The sequence below is a fragment of the Octodon degus genome, unplaced genomic scaffold, assembly GCF_000260255.1.
Source record: "Octodon degus isolate 3935 unplaced genomic scaffold, OctDeg1.0 scaffold00100, whole genome shotgun sequence".
NCBI classification, from domain to species: domain Eukaryota; kingdom Metazoa; phylum Chordata; class Mammalia; order Rodentia; family Octodontidae; genus Octodon; species Octodon degus.
Window position 1 is genome coordinate 6,745,100 of NW_004524676.1, and position 7,958 is coordinate 6,753,057.

The following is a 7,958-nucleotide window of genomic DNA, read 5'->3' on the forward strand; positions in this document are numbered from 1 at the left end:
AGAGGCGGACTGGCTGCGCCGAGGGGAACCTCTAGCTTTAGTTTTGCGAGCAACAGCGAGTTCCACGTGGGCGCAGCCACCTACCTTCCCCCAACAGTGGAGAACGGTGCCTTTCCCCCAACAGCCCCACCAGCACTGTCACTGTTTGATTTCTTGATGCTAGCTATTCTTTTTGGGGTGAGATGGAACCTCAGTGTTCTTTTAATTCACATCTCTTCAGTGACCAGGAATATCGAACAATTTTTCACATATTTAGTTGCAGTTCATACTTCATCTGCTAAGTGTGTTTTCTTTTCAAGTGGCCATGTTTCAACTAGGTCTTTAAATTTAGAGAGGTCTGATTGTTTTTCAGTCCCTTAGATATTTAGATGTTATTCTTTTGAGGAACAACTGGCAAAAATATTTTCCCATTGTGGTTTGTCTTTTCACTATATTGGCAATTTCTTTAATGTACAAAATCTTTCTTTTTCTTTCTTTCTTTCTTTTTTTTTAATTTGTGCAGGGTCTCATCACACAGCTCAGTTCATAGTGATCCTCCTGTTTTCCGGCCTCCCAGTGCTGGGATTACGGGTGTGTGCCACCATGCCCAGACCCGGTCACTGGCTCAGCACCCCCCGGGGGCCGGGCCAGTGCAGCATGTGGTGCCGGGATCAAACCCCAGAAAATGCTTTTAATAAGATGAGTTGTCAACTCATTGTGATGTTTCTGGTGGGATTGGGGCTTTGTTCACCAAGTCTTTGCCTACACCTGTGCCTTTAAGAATTCTAACTCGTCTTTCTCCAGCAGATTCAGCGTTTCTGCTTTAACATTTAACTCTTTCATCCGTTTAGAGTTTAGTTCACTGCATGGTGAGAGATACGGCTCCAGCTTCTGGCGCGTGGACAGCGAGTCTTCCCAGCGCCATTCACTAGAGTGGCCGCCTTTCTCTCAGAGGAGGCGTCGGCCTCTTTCAAAGACAAAGTGTCGGAGTGCATTTGGAGTCCTTTCTGTGCCCTCTAATCTGTTGTGTTTATCCTCCTGTCTATTTTGTTTGTCTCTTGTTTTCGCCAGTTTTGTCACAGTAGCTTTGTCAGGGACTGGTGCCCTTGCCTTCGCTTTGTTGCCCAGAACTGCTTTTGCTCTTCTAGGTCTCTTCTGGCTCCAAATGAATCCTAGGAGTGTTCTGTCTAACTCTGTGAGGTACACTGCTGGCACTGTGACCAGAATTGAATTAATCCAACTTGTAGAGCACGGCCATTTGTCACCACCCTTATTCAGAATAATTCTGGAGATACTAGCCAGAGCAATTAGGCAAGAGAGAGAAATGGGAGAATGAGGACAACAAAGAGTGGAATTGTCACTACTTGTAGATGACGCAACACTTTACACAGAAGACCCCAAAAGCTCCATCGGAAGACTTCTATATTTAATAACCAAATTTAGTAATGTAGCTGGATACGAAGTCAATGCTCAAAAATTAACAGCCTTCCTGTCCACAAGTGGCGAATTCACTGAGTGAGAGAGATTAGGGAAACCACACCTCTCCCATTAGCATCAAAACACAGTGAAATACTTAGGAATCAGTCTAGTGAAGGAAGCAGAGACTTTACGCGACAACTACAGGATATCTGACTATGGAAAGCTGTGCCTTGTTCCTGGGCAGCCTTTGTACGCCTAACACAGACTCTGGCTTCACTCTAGAAAGGCATCTTCATCCCGGAAGCTTGGACAGAGCTGACACCGTCAGCCCGATCGCAGCCTTGCCAATGAGAACCGTGAATCTGCGTTCGCCGTGCATTTATCTGCGTGCCTTCATGCTTGCAGGACTCCTCTGCCCGTCCCCCGAACTTCCCAAAGACCAGCCCTGCTTCAGGAGAAAGCATCAACTGAAAGTTTGCACCAGAAGCTCTGCATCGCCTGCCTTCATATTTTCACCATCTTGGGCGGTTACTTCCTGAGCCTAGCTTGCCCCTGGCCCTCATATTGAAGGCCCCATCTTCAATCACGCTGTCAACCTGGTCTTAGCCTTTCTCAGCTCCAAGGAAACGTCAAAGCAGTGAGATGAGCAGTGAGTTCAGGCTTGCCTTGCAGGCAGGCTGGGATGGGAACATTGAAGGAACCAGCTTTTGGAGAGTCGGGAATCTAGAAGTGAGAGGAAAGACCCGTAACCACACTTTGCAAGGGCCAGGCCTGCCCTCACTGAATGCAAGGCTGGCTCTAGGTTGATTTCTCTCATGTTGGATGTCACAGAAAGTTACAGATGTTGGAGCCCATGCTCCTTCTTGTTAGAATAAAATGAAACTTCATAATTAACCCATAAAATGCCAGAATTCCACCTACAGTGGTGCCTCGGTCACAAATTTAATTCTTTCCACAGTCCTAGTTCAGACCAAACTGGACCAATCAAATGGTTAGGTTCAACGCTGGCCTTAGGGAGAAATCTGACTCGGTTCTAGTCCAAGTCAGTTTACAACTAGAATCACAGAACAAATTAAGTTTATGAACCAGGGTACTGCCATATTTTTGAAAATCCAAGGATTTATGTAAATCATTACAGTACCCACATTTTTTAAATGCAAACACAAAGACAGCAACATTTCATTTTGGAAGGAGAGAAAGGAGATATAGATATATAGATATAGATATAGATGATATAGATATAGACATAGACATAGACATAGACATAGACATAGACATAGATATAGATATAGATATAGATATAGATATAGATATAGATATAGATGTATGTATGTATTTTTGCAACATTTCCTTCTAAGAGCAGATACACAGCAAGTTTAAAGAAATATTTTTTCCTGTGCAGCTGGGAGATCCTTTTTAGCGACTTAGGATCAAGAAACCACTAGAAAAGGACGCCACTAGAGGGCGGAAAAGGCCACCTTCTCACCTCACACGCTTACAAGCGGTCAGAAGCAGGAGAAAGCGTGGCCTTTGTTCACGAGTAAAACCCCCAGAGATGCTCCTGCTCAAGCGAGTCAGGACCCCTTGCCTTGGCACAGCCGCGCTCTCTTTCTTTCTGGGGCACATAAGTGCACGTTATAGAAGCCAGCTTCTCAACGCGAGCGAGCTTCGCGCCTACTTCGTGCCCACGGCTTGTCTTCCGGTGTTGACTGAACGATCAGACCGTCTCAGCTGGAATTCGGCAGTAAAAAACGGCAGCTTTTAGGCCCCCTTTTTTTTTTTTTTTTTTTTTTTTATTGAACTCAGGTCCTTGCGCTTGCCAGGGAAGCGCTTATTCCACTGAGCCATCTCCCCGGCCCATTTAGGACTTTCTGAAGCCCAGCGGCGCTGCAGCCCGCAGAGCGGTTAGATTAGCGCGCGGGACTGCGCTCCCAGCGCCCTGCCCAGCGGTCCGCGCGTCCCGACTGCGCACGTCCCGGCCGGTCCTTGGCTCGGGCTGGCTGGCTGCCTGCCGCCTCCCAGGCACGGAAGGAGGGTCTCTGGGTCAGGGCTACCTCCCGCCTCCCCTCAAAGTGCGCCTGGCACGACGGCCCCCATACTCACTGGGAAGTCTCTGCACGTCTCGCAGAAGTGCTTCCAGTTACTTCTTATTAGGTTCATGAGTGAGTTGGTTTATTCAAAACGGAAGTACGGGGCTGGAGAGATGGCTCGATGGAATAAGCGCTTTCCTGGCAAGGGCCTGAGTTCAATCCCCGGGTGCGCAAAAAAAACAAAAACAAAACAACGCAGAAATACAAAGAAGTGTCGGTGCACTTGTGCATGCGGCCCGGAGGTGAGGTTTAGCGCAACTACGGTGGGCAGAGCGCTAGCTTCCAGCAGTAGAAGTGGAGGCCAGGCTTGGAGACTTCCGAACCGGGAGTCTCTGGGGCTGCAGGAGAAATCCTGAAGGAGATGCTGCATTTTTATAGTGCAGGGCACGGGAGTTCAAGCCAATCTGGTTGAAGTCCTCTGGGGTTGGAAGACCCTGGCCGACCAGAGTTGTTCCACAGGTGCGGAGGAACAGGAGAAGGAGGATGGGCAGCTGAAACGCAAGGGACGAAGTCTCTGGGTACATCAGCTCAGTCGCCAGAGATGCCGAAGGGAAGGAAATGTGCCACAGGCGGAGCAGGAACGCCTGGGCTTTTCTGGGCAATAACGTCCGCCTTCTGCGTGAGCAGCCGGGTTGCAGAGGTGGAAACATTATTCTGCCCTTTGCTGTTTTGCTTTCATTTCTATAGACTGCAAAGTGAGGCAGGAATACCACAGGCAGGTGGGCGAGCTCTTGGGAGCGCCCAGGACACAGGTAAGATGCACCTCAACTGTGGTGGAGACCCACTGTTGGACAGCAGCCTCAAGACAAAGAGGAGATGACCGGGCAGTGCTCTTCCTCCAAGGACAAAGAGCAGGCCTAACGAGGCCTAGCTGGGCAGCTGTCGCCCAGTGGGTGACCAAGACCGCTGGGCCCATTGTTTTTGATGTAGGAGGAAGATACTCAACCTGCTAGATGTCCAGTACAAGGTCATGTTCTCTAAAATCAGAGAAAGAATTCTAGGAATAATGGAGGTTAAGAGCAGAATGTGCTTACTGGGGTAGGAGAACTTTCGCCTGAGACAGGAACAGAGGGGTCCGGAGTGGCTGCCCAGGCCCCTGCCTTTTCTGGGGATTTTTATACAGCAAAGCATGGGGTGAGCTGGGTCCACAGCAGGGAAAAATGAGAAATCCCAAGGTGGGCATGAGGTGGGACAAAATTGTGGCCAGCCAGTAAGACGACAAGCAGAATTGCTCAGGGGTTATTGATTATGTGGAAATCAAATCAGGAAGCAAGTAACAGCAAGCAGACAGGAAACAGAACGGGACTTCCTGGAGGGGTGGGCCAGTGGCTCTCCCTGGCTTTCCCAAAGTGATGCTACCTAGGGAGAGCACCACCTGCTGTTTCCCAGGGAGGTGTGTGCCCCAGGGTTTCATCTTCGACTTCATGCCTGGCCCCAGGGCACGTCTCTGTGTCTCCCCCACAGCTGAGAGGCATCGGTCTTCTGTTCTGGCTCTGTGGAGGGTCCTGCTTGTTGACCCTCTACAGTGTCCTACCTGACCTAGCTGGAGGCCAGCAAAGGGCAAAAGATGAGGCAGTGAGACCAGACTGCAATCCTTGTATCCCCTGGAGAGGATGCCTAGGACCCCGTGTTCCAGCAAGAACTCTGACGTGATGTGTGGAGCTCACCCTTGAAAGTGGGCTCCATGTCGATCAGAAGAGCGGCAGACACCATTAATCAGTAATCATGAAACGGAGAGGCAAGCCCCAGGGACTGTTGGACAACACCCACCTGCCCTCCTCCTCGGAAGCACAAGCAATGCCTTTAGATGGTAAGTGGTTCATGTCCAAACATTTTTAACGTTGATGAGAAAAAAAATGCATTCTTGAATGCTCAGCGTACCATGAAGTTAACAAGCTCCTGAGGAGCAAAACTGGCATGAACCATGTGAGGGTTTCTTTACAAAGACACTGTGATTCTAATTATATGTAAGCTAACCCCTCAAGCACCACACTCGGCCCCAAACTGCATTGGAAAGCCACAGAGCTTTTCATGGCTCCGTGCTTGCTCACCCGCAGAGCCCGCCTTAAACTTCTGCCCCAGCCCTTGTGTGATTACTTCCAAGTTTCCTATAAGCCTGGTTTTCCTGGGCCATACCCCTTCCACCTAGACCACTGTTTCTCCTCAGCTTCTGTGTCCGGCTGGCTTCCATACTTCAGAAATCAGATACCACTTCCCCTAGAGCACTCTGCCAGCTCTTTGCCTAGTAGCTTGAACGCTTCCGATCCAACTCACTGCATTTTTCTACATGTCAGTCTTCCCTGGAAACAAGCAGCGAGCACGGCTCAGTCTGTCTCTGTTTTTCCTCCTTCCCCTGCTTAGCACACAACACCCAGAAATGGCCACCAAGGCCCAGCTGCCGGATCAGAGCCACGGGCCCGGACCTTCCTAAATCACTAAATTGTTCAGGCTGAGCTTGAATGTGTAGCCCTCCTGCCTCAACTTCCATGAGTGCTAAGATTTCAAGTGTGTGTTATCATGCCAGGCTTCATGGGGTGGCGGGCTGAAACTTCACAAGCTGATTCTAAATTTAATTAGAAATTCTAGGTATCAAAAAAAGCCAAGCAGGGCTGGCCAAATAGCTCAGCAGATTAAAGCGCCTGCAAGCAGGCACAGGGGTTGGGGGTTCAATCCCTGGGGCCTGCCATGCCAGTCCCGCCCCCAGGGTGCGCTGAGACAGCAATTGAAACTGGGCATGGTGGTGCGTGCCTATAATCCCAGCTCTTGGGAGGCTATAAACAGGAGGATCACTATGAGTTTGATCTAATAGTGAGACCCTGAACACCCTGTAGACCCTTCCCTAAAATAAAAAAAAAGAAAAAAAGCGAAGCAATGTATTAAGAAGAACAAGGCCTAATTTCTGATTATTATGACATTGAAGCTGCAGCAGGAAGACAGTGGCACAAGGTGATAGACACAAAATAAATCAACAGGAAGTCAGCAAGAGGGCTTAACCACGCCCACACACCCCCGAGAGGCATTAGAGAGCCGTGGTGGGCAGGGGAAATCCTGAGGAAGCAACACTGGACCAGTGAAATCCCCTATTATGGAAAGGCTGGAGCCATACGTGATGCTACACACAGATGCTAATCTGTCTGGGGTTGGCTAGGAAAAAGGTGAAAGAAGTCCAACGTGGTAAGGCAGGAGAATACTTTCATGATTTTTTTTTTCTTTTCAAAGTTTTATTGATAAACATATAGCAATGAGACAGTTTCAAATCAAATCGAAAGTACAGTTTCAACAAATAATACACTGCATACATTCTTCTCAGACTTTCATGATTTTGGAACGAGGAAAGACTTTCTAGGTAGAGCATGAGAAAGTCTAACTCCAGTGGTCAGGAGAAGTAACAGCAGGGGGCGTGTGTGGGCCATGGAAAGTAAGGGATGATCAGCCTTCACTCCGAACAGGAACTGGGGAAGGGCCGCGCGGATCCCCAGACCCAGCAGTCCCTCACCTCGGGCCGCAGGCCCTCCCACAGCAGGTGCAAGCCAGGCTTCAGGCCTTGTGTGGCCAGATGAGTGGAAGACGTGGTGGTCTGAGCTGTCACATTGGTGGCCTGGAGAAAAGCACTGCGGACCTCACGACACACACTGGGATGGAACCAGACGGGGAAAACAAGATGTAAGAGGGCTGCGCAGTGAAAATGATAGTGCCCTGAAAAAGAGATCAAAGAGCATGTCAGAAAATGAAAAGATATCTCTTACTCTTGGATAGGAAGAAACGACATAGTTAAAATAGTCATATCCCCAAAACTGCTCTACAGATTTAATGCAATCCCAATCAAAATACCACTAACAAGGGGCCGGGGAGATGGCTCAGTGGAATAAGCGCTTCCCTGGCAAGCACAAGGGCCTGAGTTCAATCCCCGGTTCCGAAAAAAAAAAAAAAATACCACTAACATACTTCACAGATTTAGACAAAAAGACTTCTAAAATTCTTTGGAAATCAGAAGAGACCTAGAATATCAAAAACAATTATAGGAAACAAGGCAAGTCAGGGAACATTACAATCCCAGACTTGAAATTATACTACGAAACTACTGTGATAAAGTCAGTATCGTATTAGAAAAAACAGGCCTGAGGACCAGTGGAAAAGAATATAAAATGTGGACACAACCCCAAATACACACAGCCACCTGAGCTTTGACAAAGAAGCCAAACATGTTGAAAGGAAGAAAGACATCCTCTAATTAGTGGTGCTGGCAAACCTGGCTTGCCAGATGCCCAAGACTCAAACTAGGTCCATGTCTACCACCATGCACTAAGCTATAGTCAAGATGGATCAAAGATCTAAACATTAAAATAGAAATACTAAATTTACTGGAAGAGAAAATAGTTAGAGATCCAAAGACATAGGTGTAGGCAGAGACTTCATGAACAAAACACGGTAAGGGAAATATTATAAAGAATCAACAAATGGGATCTCATC